Source organism: Pistacia vera, unplaced genomic scaffold, assembly GCF_008641045.1.
Source record: "Pistacia vera cultivar Batoury unplaced genomic scaffold, PisVer_v2 Contig1060, whole genome shotgun sequence".
NCBI classification, from domain to species: domain Eukaryota; kingdom Viridiplantae; phylum Streptophyta; class Magnoliopsida; order Sapindales; family Anacardiaceae; genus Pistacia; species Pistacia vera.
In genome coordinates, this window is record NW_022195094.1 from 168,054 (window position 1) to 175,883 (window position 7,830).

Below are 7,830 nucleotides of genomic sequence, written 5' to 3' on the forward strand. Positions count from 1 at the left end.
AAACCATGAAATGAGATGGAGCATAAAATGCACTCATTCTTTTCAAACAGACAAAAAAAAAAAAAAAAAAAAAGAGAAAAAAATTGTATCCTTAGTTTGCTACCCAGTTTGTAGTAGTAAAGAGAAACAGTAAAAGAAAAGTTGGAGGGGAGTGTTAGAATGTCTTGTATTAGTGCCCTTGTTTGCAGACTGATTAGAGTAATTGTGGAAGATGATAAGAGAGATGAATGTCATATACTCTGTTTTATTTTATTTGTTGCTTCCTAAGTTAGGTATGAATATGCATGGATTAAATGTTGTGCCTATGCATCATGCTGATGTTCTTGAGGATTGAGAGATGGTGTTCCTGATATGACTTGAGTGTAGGGTTGTTTGAATAGTTTGCCGGAGGACGTGCAAAAGATAAGTGTGGGGAATTGGATGGAATGCAAAATGTCAATTTAAGCCCTTAATGTTAGTCTTTATATGTATTTGTTTCCTAATTGTACTCATTATTACTTATTTTGGTTAGGAAGCAAATGGAGGTGTAATTGAAAAATGGAATTAATTAGGGAGATTCGACGTCGCCACTGCTTCGTATTCTGGGCATAATTATCTCATCCGAGTCCGATTTAGATGTTTGAAAAATGCTGTGGAACGCTAAAAGAGATCTACACTTTCATGTTTTGAGTTTTAGAGATACTGACTGAATCAAGGTTGTATCGGCTTGAAGTTGACGCACCTGGATTACCGACGTCCTGGAGCGTCTGACTGTGTATGCAAGTCAGTCTATTATTGCACGTTTTAAAGACAACATGCTGCACGAAATTACAGCTGGAAACCCACCTTCCTATGTATTAGGACTCTATTTTATTTTATTTCCAATTAGAATTAAATTAGGATTAATGTTATTTAGGATAGGAGAATATTTCTTTTAGGAGATTGAGTGGGATTGAATTCTTAAATGAGATTTAAAAGGGGGATCAGATTAGGTTTTGGGGGACCACACCTCTCTCTTTCTCTCTCTGAAATTTTCTTTCCTGGAGTGTTTTGTGATGGCCTGAGGGCAGCTAGAACTTTTGTAACTTGGTCGAAGGAAACGAAACCTCGGAATCAAATAAACTGTGAGATCTTTCGTTTTTAGTGTTAAATCAGTTTGAGTGAGTTATTCTGTTTTGTGCATATTTTCATGATTGAGGCATTTAACTAGGAGGCCATACTAGTGGTTTTTTTGTTGAAATCTACTGCAAGTTTGATATCAAATCCGTAATTGTTTGATCCCTCTAACTGTTGAAGCAATTAGGGTTAATTTGCCTGTTAGGAATAATAATCTTAAGAAGAAATCAACTAAATTAAATACAACCGCTTGTGTTGTGTTGTTTAGCTTCGCGATCTCTCTAATTCTTAAGGCTGCCACTAGATAAATCTTGAGCTCTTGTCTAGGGTTGTTTAGGGGTAAGATTATTAGGATCGCTTGTTTCCTGATTAATTATAATTATGGAGAGATAGGAAATTATTTTCAACGGTGAATATTCAATATGAATGATTGTCTTTGCATCAATGATCATGTGAGATTCCGATGGTGGATGTTGACGGAGACCAAGTTTCGATTAATTGATTTCGAATTGAACTGTTTTTGTTTTGGTTTTTGCTAAGAACGTTTCCTGTTTACACAGAACCCCCCAGCCTTGTTCACATAACAGCAATCAGCTAGACACTCTTCGTGGGATCGACCCTGACTTACACTACTACGTGTATTTTTAGGTTTTAATTCTGGGTGCCTACGACAGCACGCCAACCAGCGAGGGATATAAATAAACCCGAGAAGATTCAAGCTTACTCGATTAGCAAAAAACAGGCATTGGTCTTAATGGCGAATAGCGGCACTTAGTCGCTTCATATCGAGGTTAACAGATCGCTGCTTGTTGTTCTTCAATGTCCTAAGGCCAACAAGAAGTTGAGTGGCACCCGAGTGCGAACAGCGTTCCAAAGCATAAAAAAACACCTCGGGAAACACACTCTCCTGTCCAAGCCTTTCCATAAGAAATCCTGCTCCTGTTACCTGTCCGTCTCTCAGTTTAGCAGTGCAACTCTGATTTGAGAAGAGGAAAAGGACAATGGCCTGTATATGCAAGCAAGCGTTTGACGGATGCGATGCGGTATCCAGAGATGGAGCGATTAGCCTATGCCCTGCTGATAGCCTCCAGAAAGCTGCGACCTTACTTCCAGCCCATATTATCCATGTGATGACTAAATACCCACTCAGGCAAGTCCTTCAGAAACCAGAGGGTCGGGTAAATTACTCAAATGGGCCACGGAATTGAGCCGTTCGATCTTAAGTACAAGCCAGATCGACTATCAAGGGGCAGGTAGTTTGTGACTTCATCTTAGAATTTTCCTTCTTCAAGTGAGCAACACCTGCGAAGCCATTCAGGAAAATATTCAGAACCTGTCGACCTGAGCCTTTAATCGATGGGTCATCAAAACGGAAAAGGGCCGGTGCAGGTCTTCTCTTGTGAGCCCCGAAGGGGCTTGCGCAGGCATTCTCAGTTTGGATTTAAAGCAACCAACAATGAGGCCGAGTATGATCGGCTTGTTCGGGTTGCAGTTGGCCAGAGAAATGGGTGCAACCACGATCAGTGTCTACATCGACATGCATGCGTCGTCAACCAAATTTTAGGAGAATATCAAGCCAAGGAGAAAACATGGTCCGTTATCTGAAAGAAGCTAAGGCCGCACTCGAGCCGTTAAGCATTTCGAAAATACTCAGATTCCCAAAGACAGCAACTCTGTGAAGATAATCCGGGGATTATACAGTTTTCATTAGACTTTTAATTGGATTTCAGGTACTTCTAGTGCATTTTTACCTGAATTGTTGCTTAATTCTTGACATTTTGTGTTTCAGGTTAAAATGACATTTTGAGAAATAAGGAAAAAATTGGGAGTTTTTGACCTAGAAGTTAGCGGATCTCGAAGTAGGAGAGTTCTAAGCAGGATAGAGCCGATGAGGCTTGTTCCAAAGAGGAGAGCACCGAGAATCGAAGAATCAAGCGAAGAAGCAAGCAGAGTGGCAGTTCTATATTTCAGAACTTTTCAAGAAGCTTGCCGCGGCTAGATTTGTACGTACCGCGTGAAGTAGGCCAGAGACGAGCATGTCTGCTTTATTTCAGCGGCGAAGAAGAATCTTGCTGCGGCGAAGAAGAATTCTTGCCACGGTGACGGTAATTTTTCAGTTTTGTTAAACGACAGTTTTCTTGTGCTGTTTGGCTGGTAATTAGGGAGGTGAAAAGAAACACTTAGCTTTACCCAAGGAGTCTTCGTTTTTAGGTTAAGCAGTTTTACATTTTCTTTGGCTGAGTTTTAGCGATTTTGATTGTAACAAGGGTGAAGATTCGATCTAACTAGGGATTCATCTTTTGGGGAGATTTCTTATCTTATCTCATTTTCCTATGTTGAACTTGATTGATTTCGTTTTTCGTTTTTGTATTGTTGATTTAGCCATGAACAACCCATTTTGGGTAGGGTTTTGATTGTAGTTTGGATTTTTAATGGGTTAAGTGTTTGATTGTTTTATTCATATGAGTATGCTTGGTCGTGTGTTTACTCTGAGTTTTAATGCTTTATGTGATGAACATGATGAGATTGAGAAATGTTAGGCTTTTTGGTAATCACCATATAGTATGGATACTAGAGATAGATTCAAGAATCATGAAATCATTGTAGGATTCTTTACTTAATGAGTTGGAATGTTAACTCAAATGTTGGGTGCGGAAGGTTAATAAGGATGAATAGGAAAACAGCCCGAGAGGGTATGTTAACACTTTAGTGAGTGATTTACACCATTGCGTATGATGTGAATGTAGTGTAATTTTTAGGTTACCCATAAAATCGAATGAAGTCAAAACCCTACCCGTTTACTTGAATTGATTACCGTGTTTTCATATTGCATTTAGTTAAATTTTAGTTTAAAATTTTTGAAGTTTAATTAGAATTAGCTCCCATCAATCCAAAGATTTCGGTTACTCCAACTTGAAAACGTAGAAAACTTATGCTTAGCAACAATCCTGTGGGAACGATACTTACTCATTACTTGTGCGACTAGTATACTTGCTACATATTGATGTTGTAGGAAACCCGCATCAGTTTTTGGCGTGTTGCGGGATTATTTTAAGTAACATTGAGTCTTTCTATAGTTAGCTAGTTGGAGTTTTTATTTTTGTTTTAATTTCAGTTGAGTTGATCTCACTTTCCTTCACTTCCGTTTCTGCAGTTTATGGAAGGCAAGACGTCAACCAGTGGTTCCTGTTGACCTTGAGCTTGAGAGAACCATTAGAAGAAATAACAGAGAGAGAAGAGAAAGAGAGGATCTTGTTGTAGAAGGACAAAGTAGTTGTTGAAATGGCTGAACTAGAAAATAGACACTGAGGGAATTTTCAGTTCCCACAGTGAATGGTAGTGGGTCGAGTATCACTAGACCTACGGTACAAGCCAACAACTTCGAGATAAGCCGGCAACATCGATGATCCAGCAGTCGGTCAGATTAATGGTGATTTGAAGGAAGATCCGAATCAACATATTGCAATTTCTTAGAAATTTGTGACACCTTCAAGTCAAATGGAGTATCAGATGATGCATTAGGCTGGGGTTATTCCCATTCATTGGGAGATAAGCCAAGGGGTGGTTAATGGCATTACACCAGGAACTATAACAACGTGGAATGATCTAGCACAGAAATTCCTTACCAAGTTCTTTTCCAGTAAATCAGCAAAATGAGAAATGATATCACATCATTTCTACAAGATGATTCCGAGTCATTGTATGAAGCTTGGGAGAGATACAAGAGTTGATGGGAAGGTCCACACCATGGTTTGCCAGTTTGGCTTCAAGTCCAAACATTTACAATGGTTTATGGGTAATGTGCAAACCATGGTGGATGCAACTTCAGGAGGGGCCTTGCAAAATAAGACACAGAGGAGGCTATGAGTTGCTTGAGGTTTTGGCAAGCAACACAAAACCAAACCAAAAAGAGAGAGCAACAACAGGATCTTCGGGTCTTCATGAAGTTGATGCCTTCACAGCCATCATGCCAACCACTGGACTTCAAACAGTCGGGAACTATGCGGTAAACTCTATACAAGCACCTCAATTAACTTGTGAGTTTTGTGCAGGGAACCATGTGAGCAGTGAGTGTCAAGTTGGAACACCTTTGCTTTGTCATCTTCAAACGAGAGAAGTGAATTACTTGGCAGGAAATAGAGACAACCAAACAACCTGTACTCCAACCATACAACCCGGGGTGGAGAAATCATCCAATCTGGCTTGGGGAAATCGAACCAGCAAAATAATGGAACCAGAGGCCAGTTCCAAATAACCAACCAGGGGTGACAAATCAACCGGAGATCAAAGAGTGACAAAGTTGGAGGATATGTTGGTAAATTCATGCAGGAGACCACAGGTTCATGAATGAGATGAGGACAAATTTTAGAAATCAAGGGCGTCCATTCGGAATCTTGAGGTACAGATGGGCCAATTGGCCAAGAGCTTAGAGAGACCACAGGGTTCCTTACCAAGCAATACAGTAACTAACCATGAGCAAGCAAATGCCATAAGTTGAGAATGGGACATTTTGGAAGAGGTAGAGCAAGCTACCAAGGAAGTTGAGCAAACGGAAAGGAGACTTCTGATAAGGAAGTTGAGAAGAGATAGTGCTGAAGAGAAACCAAGTGGTTTGGACCAGAGAAAAAGAAAATGAAGAAAGGCAAAAGAAGAAGAAAAAATTGCCATTCCCCGAGATACCACCAGAGTTGGCACATCACACTACCCGTGCCTTTTCCTTAGAGATTGAAGAAAAAAGACAGGTAAGCATTTTCAAAGTTTATTGATTTTTAAAAATTGCTATTAACATTCCTTTGTAGATGCATTGTAGGATGCCGAGTTATGCAAGTTCCTGAAGGAAATTTTCCAACAAAAGGAAGTTAGATGATGAGGAAACGGTGATGCTCACGAAAGGTGCAGTGCCATCCTCCGAAAAAGTTACCCCGAAGCTTAAGGATCAGGGAGTTTTACTATTCCTTGTATTATAGGGATATTACTTTTGATGTGTTTTATGTGATCTAGGAGCTAGTATTAATTTGATGCCCTTTTCTGTTTTCAGGAGATTGGGAATTGGTGAAGTGAAGCCAACGACCATGTCGTTGCAACTACTGGATAGGTCAATAAAGCACCCGAGGGGGATAGTGGAGGATGTATTGGTGAAGGTGGGGAAGATAATTTTTCCAGCAGATTTTGTGGTGTTGGACATGGAAGAGGATAAGGAAATTCTCTCATTTTGGGCTGACCATTCTTGGCCACGGGGAGAGCACTGATTGATGTGCAGGTGGGAAGTTACTGTTGAGGGTTCAAGATGAAATAGTAACTTTCAATGTTTTTGATGCAATGAAGTTTTCGTTTGAATCGGATTCATGTTTAGTGTTGATGTGGTGATAAACTGGTTGTGGACGCTATTGAAGAAACACCCCATAATTACCTCTAGAAGCATGTATAGCCAAATCTAAAATGTTGTAGGTAGATGAGTCAGCTTGTAATGAATGTGTTAGGATGTTAGAAGCACTTAACCGATAGATGAGAATCAAGATATAGAATTTGAGGAGTTTGATTTTGACAAAGAAAGGAGAAGGAAAAAAGAAAGAACCTCCAAAGCTTGAATTGAAACCTTTACCTTCCCACCTCAAATATGTATCTTGGAGACTCAGAAACCTACTTGGTGATCATTAGTTAGGATTGAGTACAGTAGAGGAAGAGAGAGAGTGTAGAGTGTTGAGGGAACATAGACTACAATTGGATGGACCATTTCGACATTAGAGGTATCTCGCCATCATTTTGCATGCATAGATACTCATGGAGGATGATATTAAGCCTAGGTGGCAACCACATAGAGATTGAATCCTTCGATGAAGAAGGTGAGAAAGGAGGTGGTGAAACTCTTAGATGCGGGGATTATTTATCTTATTTTCGATAGCCCATGGGTGAGCCCGGTACCAAGTGGTTCCGAAGAAAGGAGGGATAACGGTGGTAATGAATGAAGTAATGAGTTGATACCAATGAGGACGATGACGGGCTGGAGAGTGTGCATTGATTACCGAAATTGAATGAGGCAACAAGGAGGATCATCTCCATTGCCTTTCATTGATCAGATGTTGGAAAGGTTGGCAGAAAATGCTTATTACTGTTTTCCTGGATGGGTATTCAGGATATAACCAGATTGCCATCGCTCCTGAGGATCAAGAGAAGACGACCTTCACTTGCCCTTACGGCACCTTTGCCTACCGAAGGATGCCTTTTGGGTATGCAATGCACCAGCACATTTCAAAGATGCATGATGTCGATCTTTGGAGACATGGTGGAACGGTTTATAGAAGTCTTCATGGATGACTTCTCAGTTTTTGGTTATCATTTGATAATGTCTAACTAATCTCTCTTGTTTTGCAGCAATGTAAGGAGACAAACTGGTGCTGAATTGGGAGAAATGTCACTTCATGGTCAAGAGGGAATAGTGCTCGAGCATAGGATTTCCAGGATGGGATTGAAGTTGATCGAGAAAGACAGAAGTGATTGAGAAGCTACCACCACCATCAAATGTCAAGGCAGTTCGAAGTTTCTTGGGGCATGCGGGGTTTTACAAACGCTTCATCAAGGATTTTCTAAGATTTCTAAACCCCTTTGCAATCTATTGAATAAAGATTGTTTTTGACTTTAATGATGATTGCATGCATGCCTTTCTAACTCTGAAAAAATTATTAGTATCTGCACATTTATTGCAGTTCCGATTGGGGACTACCTTTCGAATGAGTG

General features: G+C 40.1%; 1 non-coding gene across 1 annotated transcript; it reads right to left on the bottom strand.

Annotated features, from left to right (window-relative positions):
- Window positions 1-4,745: 4,745 nt before the first annotated feature.
- LOC116130769 lies at window positions 4,746-4,849 on the bottom strand. The gene has a single exon (XR_004128125.1). It is a non-coding gene; the product is annotated as a small nucleolar RNA R71 (small nucleolar RNA).
- Between the last annotated feature and the right edge of the window lie 2,981 nt (window positions 4,850-7,830).